We start from the raw sequence: 7,834 nt of genomic DNA, 5'->3' as shown, positions 1-7,834 counted from the left end.
TGTATTATATTTGCTTAATATTGTCTCCTTGTTCAGCCATGTTGAAAAGTATGAACATATAAACTGGACTTAGAGGTTACGATTTGGCTGTGATTATATACGACTGTTGCACAGACTTCGTATCACTTTGGCCTGGCGGCTGCATGCAGTCACAGACAGACAGACAGACAGACAGACCGACAGACAGACAGGCAGACAGACACACAAAATTTTTAGGGTTGAAGTATCCCAAGAACGACTATAGCCTTAAAAAAATTGAAGGCGACAACGGGAACCTGCTGTCACCTGTCCGGGTGCATTGGTTCATTTTAGCGGCGTCTACCTGAGAAACCATTCACAAGGGTCAATTGGTACGTTTTAATGTACGTTTGCCGTACATTTCCTCAACGAGTTTTTTTGCTGGCAAGAATATTAATTTTCTGCTGTATATGTCTATAGTGCTCAGAGCGCAATTTTCTTCATCACTGAGCAAAAACGTATAGGAAAAGTTATGAATTACGAAAAAAACGTTATTTATAACATTGAATTTCCAGGCGTCTGCTTCTTACTTTTTCAAAAGAGCACACCGAATTTGATATAAATAAGATGATATAAAAAACTGAAAAACAGAAAGTTTGCACGCTAATATGAAAGGCGGTTCTGGACATTCGGACATTTTCTCCATAGGTGGGCGTGTGTATATATTTGCATTATCATCAGGAATATTTCCGCGAACCAAGTACGGGTTCGTTTATTTATTGTTTGTTTTTAATTCCGGGCCACGCCCGGCTCGGTTATCAGTGTACCATGCGAAGCGCGTGTTCCATTCTTTATTTTTATGCCTCACGGGCTATCTCATTCAGATAACCAGAGTGTTTCACCCTAACCCAACTGGCACAGAATAATCTTCGGTGATCTACATTGTTCTCGATGTGAATCGACGGTTCCAGAAATTCTAGCGCCGAAAGATTACAGCCTCCACAGCATACACCGCGGCATTCGAATCTGCGACGCTCGCCGACGCACGTACGTCAGTTTGTTGACCGCTGCTTCGCCGCCTCTGTATTCTTTTGAGTTGTTAAGGGAGCACAAGTTCGATTCAATAAACTTGTTTCTTTTCCAAACAACTGCGTCGTCCTTGGCTTCGTGACATCTGGTGGAGGAGCGGGGTACGCACCCTTCATGCTCACTACAACCTCTGGAAGCCGCCAAGCTAGTCCAACAAGGGCCAGCCTCCACCTGCAAGATTTACCACCCGAGGTCGGTCTACTACCAGAGAAAGCGAAGAAGAAATACGTCGCAACCAGCACCATGGCCAACCAAGCCAATCCTCCCGTCGATCTGCAGCAGCCACACGAACCGCCATCATTCCATCAAAAATGACTCGAACAACATTGTAATGTTGTAACCTAACCACTTTTCCCGAAATGTAGTTTTTTTTCTTACCTTGGTTTTTCCGGTAAGTTTTGGATTTTCCTTAAAAACATTTTTATTATTTTGAGAAGGACATTTTTCCAAGAAAAGTTGCACGGGGCATAAATTAAACCTACCAATTATAAATTGGCTATCGTGGATATATTGGTAGATGCACGTCGCTAAAAATCCTCAGTGCTTTCGGGCCGCTAGTGGCTTTGGTCCACCTCAGCGGGTTGCAATTTTTTTAGTCAGACAAACAGTTTACAAATAAAGTATTGGTAATTTCGGGCACAAGTATAATCGGGTATAATGTAACGAAATTCAACACAGCCTTTGTTTGAACATATTTTCTGAAATCACCCTACATTAGAGCATTAATCTCGTATATATATATATATATATATATATATATATATATATATATATATATATATATATATATACAAGAGAAGAAAAACTTCGAACAAGGTAAAAGCACGATTGTGGCCTACGTTTCAGCAAAGAGAACTTGCTTTCCTCAGGGAGTCACCTTAAATGTGTTCCTCAGCCTGTGCTTGATGTTTTCGGAAATCAGTCGGACGCCTCGAAAGTTAGGGTGTAGTCCGTCCTTGGCCAGGTGTCCTAGGGGGTCATGGTGAATTTTTGCGTGGTGGATGATGTCAACGTTTCCTGTGTTGTGTCCAAGGTACATGAGGAAGTCGTTAAGCTTAGCTGCCCTTTGTGAGTGAGCTAGAAGTCTGTGTGTCTGGGGTATGTCTGGCTTGTGTTTGTTTTCGATCCTGGGAAGTACTGTTGTCAGGGTTATCTTTGCTTTGGGCCTGTTGGTCTGAACATCGTGAACAAGAGTTTTCATGGCCTCGATGGTGCTTTCTGCGGTGTCGTTCTTTAAGTCGTTAGTGCCAAAGTGCAGAACGAAGTGAGTGATGTTGCGTGGAGCGGCGTCAATCAGTTTTCTGATGTCATGGGTTGTGGCGCCGCTTTGAAAGCTGATGTATGGTGAATGTTGTCCGGAAGGGAAGTGGTCGTGAATGTACTTAAAGTGGCTATCACCGATGAGAGCTATGTGTGCCAGGGAGAGGAGAGGGGGCTTACCTTGCTCCGTCATCTTCGTACACGAAATCCAGGGAGTAGTAGAACTTTGAAGATGGTAGAGAACACAAGAGAAGAAAAACTTCGAACAAGGTAAAAGCACGATTGTGGCCTACGTTTCAGCAAAGAGAACTTGCTTTCCTCGGGGCCTGAGGAAAGAAAGTTCTCTTTGCTGAAACGTAGGCCACAATCGTGCTTTTACCTTGTTCGAAGTTTTTCTTCTCTTGTGTTCTCTACCATCTTCAAAGTTCTACTACTCTCCATATATATATATATATATATATATATATATATTATAGACATAAAAGTAAGTTTAACTCCGCAATATTGGCGTAAATGTACCTTAATTAGCACCTTGCTGAAATATAAAACTGCACTGTTTTCATGCAAACGTAAAAAAACGGGACACAAAAACAATCAGGGGATTTGTTAAGTTTCTTCTTTTCAACACCGGGGGTTGAAAAGAAGGTCCCCCTTCTCCCCGTGTAGTCAGAGTGGCGCTGGCTACCACCCTCAAGTGTCAGATGCACTCCTCGTAAATATAAATAGCCCAGAAAGTGAAGGGGAACACAGTCGCCCAGATAGCCGAATTGGTAAGGCATTCGACATGTAATCGAAAGGCGTGGGTTCGGTCCCCACTCTGGGCGCGTGTTTTTCTTTCTTTCTGCTGTATATTTAAAAAAAAATGTTCACTTCATTAACCGTAGTAAAAAAGAAAATAGCCTAACCACAACCCTATGCCTCCTTTGGCGTCGTAGACTGCTGACCTATCTTTCTGTATATATATATATATATATATATCGCACCAGACCGGTATTCTGGAGGTCGTGGGTTCGGATCCCACCTGGCGGGCATTTTTTCTTCACTTTCTTTCTTTGTTTCCAAATTCTTAATCTGTTTCAATGATCTACCACATCCTCCCCTTTGCTTTCCGAGGTTTTCTCGACTGCCAACCCTTATTTCTGTGTTATTTTCAACGAGCCCCTCATTTCCTATTCTGATTCGCTACATATATATATATATATATATATATATATATATATATATATATATATATATATATATATATATATATATTTATATACATATATATATGACTAAGGCACTGGTAGATGTGTCATCGTACTGAAGCTGCCATTGCGGTTTTGAAGAAAATTAGATAAAAATATGTACATTTCCCCGGAACATATTTTGTATAGATACCTTAAAGATAAACCGAGCACATTAAGGTCGTGGTTGTTCTTTCGGGCAAAAATGTGCGACAATGGTTCCAAAACAACTGTATTCCTAGACGCTTCATTACACCTATGCCTATTTTGATTCTTTGGGTTGAGATGCATTCACAAGAAATAGATACTACTGTATTTAAGCAGGGCATAACTGAAACATATTTTTTTAGGTTCTACCTACTATTACAATGCTTTTCGTTGTTGTTCGCACTTCAGCTTTCAGCTGTACTTGTTCGTACAACCACACCAGGTAAAGAATATGGATTTCACAATAATAATATATGGTAAGTAGCAAAGCGCATTCCAATATTATGTGAAATACATTTCCGTCGGCGTTCTCCTAAGTTAGCCTAGAGAGGTGTCAAAACCATTTTAAAATATTGTGGTTTGGAAAGTACCTTTACAGCTCTCTTCACAGTCTTGCTTATTAACAAAATTATTCATGTTTCCCCCGCAACCGCCGTAAAAAAAAGGTTTGCACTCTCGATGATCATAGTCGTAGTAAAAACGTGTAATCAGGTTCCTGCATGGGCCTCTGTTGTAGTCAACAACGCAGCGAGCTATATCAGAATCGTATCCCTTCGAAGAGCCTGGAAATAAATAGGAAAACGGATTCATGTACAATCTGTCTGTATATCATTGCAGAGTTTGGAATTCGTTCACCCCGTAATTCTCGCAGCATCTGGGCATTTTGTTCTGCATATGTGTGACAATGTTCATAGGAAGAAGTCCCGGGAGATTCCAGGGTGTATTGCAATGCTGCAAGATGTAGTGCCCATTAAAAAATGGCCGGTCATGCTTCTAGATACATAATGTTTTAGATTGTCTTTGAAAGCCAATACCAATATTCTGGCAGATTGTATCCACACACCGAACGAAAGGATACAATCAATTTTTGAAATGCTGATGCGAGCTTTGATGACTATGTATGTGTGTCACGAACTTCATTATTGAACACACATTTTTCACGCAGCCGCATGTGCACTATGGAAATATTGACCTGTAAATAGATGTACGTTGGCAGAATCTGTGTTCTATTTAATATTACAGGCATTGTTGCCGCAGAAAACGTTTCCTGCCGATGCTTGTATATAAGCATAATAAATTTAGGGAATATAAGTGACATTGTAAGAATTGTTAGTAGTTGCCATCTTTCGCAATTTACGTCGTTGGCCTGAATGAACTTTACAGATTCCTGTTCGGAGCCTCCCCATTTCCCATTTTCAACTTACCCTACCTTTGACCCCTGTACCTCTATCCACAGACCCCCTATGTCTATAGGCTGTTCACGCACCGTCATGGACAACTTTGAAAATATGCCGAAAAAAAGGCGCTACAATGGGAATGCTAAGAACAGGTGATGTGCACTGGCAAATATGTAGAGTGTACTTGTACCTAAGCGGCTTCAGGAATAACAGCGGCATGGAATGTATGCCAAAAAATATTACAGCTCATCAAAATAAAAATACTTATCACGCGAAACACGCACGCCCAAAAAAGCCGCATGTGGGCTCGATTCGCTGCAATTGTCACCTAAAGGTGAAATGCCACCGTCGCCCCTCCACGTAACTGTCGGTGAAGTCTTCCCGTCCATCTTTTCTCAGTCGTCTCATGCCATGCGCAAGAAAGGCTTGCGGAATTCCGCTCAGTTTCTCTGGATCCCTACTGCTGGAGTGACTCCTGAGCATGTTCTTTGTCGTGCTTGCTCGTAGAGCCATAAGGTCCAGGCTCGAGTAAGACCACGTTGAGTACTTTGGTGTTTAGAATATTTGTCCACGTGTTTTTTATGTTTTCTTTATTTGAAATATCGCCAAGGTGTATTTTCAGTAAAACAACGCTGGAAGTACTGGTTTAACAATTACGCCTTTAATGAAACACGTGCCAGCATCATACTTTGGTAAGAGATTTGGACAAGTATGAAATACTTCGTGGTGTGGAAATATGTTACCTTTTTAACTATGGAGTTGGCGACGGAATAAGTCATTGTCACACAGAAACGAAACGAGCAAAGGTTCTGTGCATCCCACAAAACACTATGATCTGTGCATGCTAATTATTTAAAGCAAATTTCGCCTTTCGTTCACGGGACACAAGGTTTTGCATAACGTGCACAGCGAAAAGAGCGCTGCTACTTCAGGCGGTGACATACGCAGGGCACAGTGAGCCTTTACATATCCAGACACCCCCTTACATCTCTGTGTTCTTTGAAATCAAGCAGACTTCCTTTCTATTGATGGTTGAAATTTTTGTTCACGATCATGACTGTTCCGACAAATGCTTGATTTTAGATGCAAGGCATCTCTTCCTCTCGGCTGCATCGTCCGTCGTCCGTCGTCCGTCCGTCCACCAGCCCAGGAAGACACCGGCAACACTGCCGCTCCAGGAGCGCTTTAAGGGGAAGCGTGCTCGTCTCGTGCGACCCAGGAAGACACCGGAACAGTGCCGCTCCAGGGGCCCAGGGGAAGGGTGCTCGTCTCGTGCCCGCCCAAGAAGACACCGGCAACACTGTCGCTCCTGCACCTCATGGTCGGGGCAATGTCCCTCTCTTGTTGTGGCGCCATCCACACCCCCACTGCGCATGCTCGGCTCTTCTCGGGCCGGCCCAGGAAGACACCGGTAACACTGTCGCTCCAGGAGCCATTAAAGTGTAAGACTCTAACGGGCGTTCAGCAATCCGAGCATGAGCAGTGGGGGTGTGGACGGCGCAACAACGACAAGGGAGGGACATAATCCGGTCGCATATAAGAGCGGTTCTCGCACGTGCCGGCACCTAACTGCGCAGTCCACAACGCGTTGTTTTTGGCGGTCCCATCTCCCCTCGAGGGGGACTCAGGTAAATGCTTCGCATAGGGGTGGGTGCACTGCGTTAACGTTTAGAGTTTGGGCAGTTGGTGGTAGTGAATGCGATGTATCAGCAGCTTCTTGACGTAGTTTAAATGCGTCAAGGATATAAGGCACGTTCGTAGCCTCCCATTATGTGTCGGCTTTGTGGCGCAGTGGGTAGAGCACCATGTACATTGCGTTCTGCCCGCAGGGTCGAGGGATCTGAACCAGGCGCCGGATAGTATTTTTTTATATAGTGTAGGGGGAGGGGTGCGGACAACGACGGTGTGGACTACGACTGACGTCAACGCGGGTGACATCGTGAGTTACTGAAATGCTCTACATTTAATAAAATTACACCATCTTCCCGTACGGGAACCCTGAGTAGTATGCGCAACAGCCATGGGCTCAACGCAATTTCCAATTTCATAGTTCCGGTAGAGTGAACTAGAATACTTGGGTATTGCGCTCCTGAGCACGAGGTCGCGGGTTCCATTCCCGCCCGCGGCAGCCGCTTTTCTGATGGAGGCGAAAAGCAAAAACGCCCGTGTGTACGAGATTTCGGCGTACATTAAAGATCCTCAGGTGTTCAAAATTAATCCGGAGCCCTCCACTACGGAGCGCCTCGTCGCCTGCGTTGCGTCGGCGCGTTAAACCCTACAATCAATCAATCAATCAAGAATACTTGGGTAGTGGAAAAAGCGGCCGCCGCCGAGCGTGGCCTCCGCGATTTGCTGCCGGCGGCGTGCCGTTGCGAGCAACGGCGCGCCGCCTGTAGCCGATCGCGGAGGCCACGCGCCGAGCGAGGCACTTCGTGTCAACCCTGCGCGGTGGCGCTCGCGTGCCCCGCCCGATTGCTTTTTCGCCTGGGGTAGTGGCGGGTAGGCGTGCGTTGGGGCATTCTCCGAGGGGCTACAGTTCTTTTAAGTGCGATGCACTTTATAAGCGACCCTGAATCCGCCGTCCTCCGCGCTCCTCCTCCTCTCCCATAGCAACGGCGCGAGGAGCGGAGAGGAGCGTCTGTAGCAACGGCGCAGCGCCGTCACACCCCACGTGACCCGCGCGTGCTCCGCCTCCCGCGCAGTGGCTGCGCGCGCCCACGCCGGCTCCCTCACCGCTCCTCGCGCGGTGACGTCACACTCCCACGTGACCACGCGCTGGCGCCTTTGCGTCTGCTCCCCCTCTCCTCGCGCCGTGACGTCACATGCTCTGCAGCTGGCGCGCCTCTCCCCCGTTAGGTCTGCACTCACCCTCGGCGCGCGCCTCTCCCCTCGCCTTACAGCTCCCCCTCGCCGGTA

The 7,834-nt window shown here is 45.8% G+C and overlaps 1 non-coding gene across 1 annotated transcript; it reads left to right on the top strand.

Annotated features, from left to right (window-relative positions):
• The first annotated feature begins 3,059 nt into the window (after window positions 1–3,059).
• Trnat-ugu (transfer RNA threonine (anticodon UGU)) lies at window positions 3,060–3,131 on the top strand. The gene has a single exon. It is a non-coding gene; the product is annotated as a tRNA-Thr (tRNA).
• Window positions 3,132–7,834: the final 4,703 nt, after the last annotated feature.

The sequence above is a fragment of the Haemaphysalis longicornis genome, unplaced genomic scaffold (assembly GCF_048455015.1).
Source record: "Haemaphysalis longicornis isolate Haplotype H1 unplaced genomic scaffold, Haemaphysalis longicornis Haplotype H1 scaffold_8, whole genome shotgun sequence".
Taxonomy (NCBI): domain Eukaryota; kingdom Metazoa; phylum Arthropoda; class Arachnida; order Ixodida; family Ixodidae; genus Haemaphysalis; species Haemaphysalis longicornis.
Note: the sequence above shows the minus strand (reverse complement) of the source record. Positions and strands in the feature narration are given on the sequence as shown.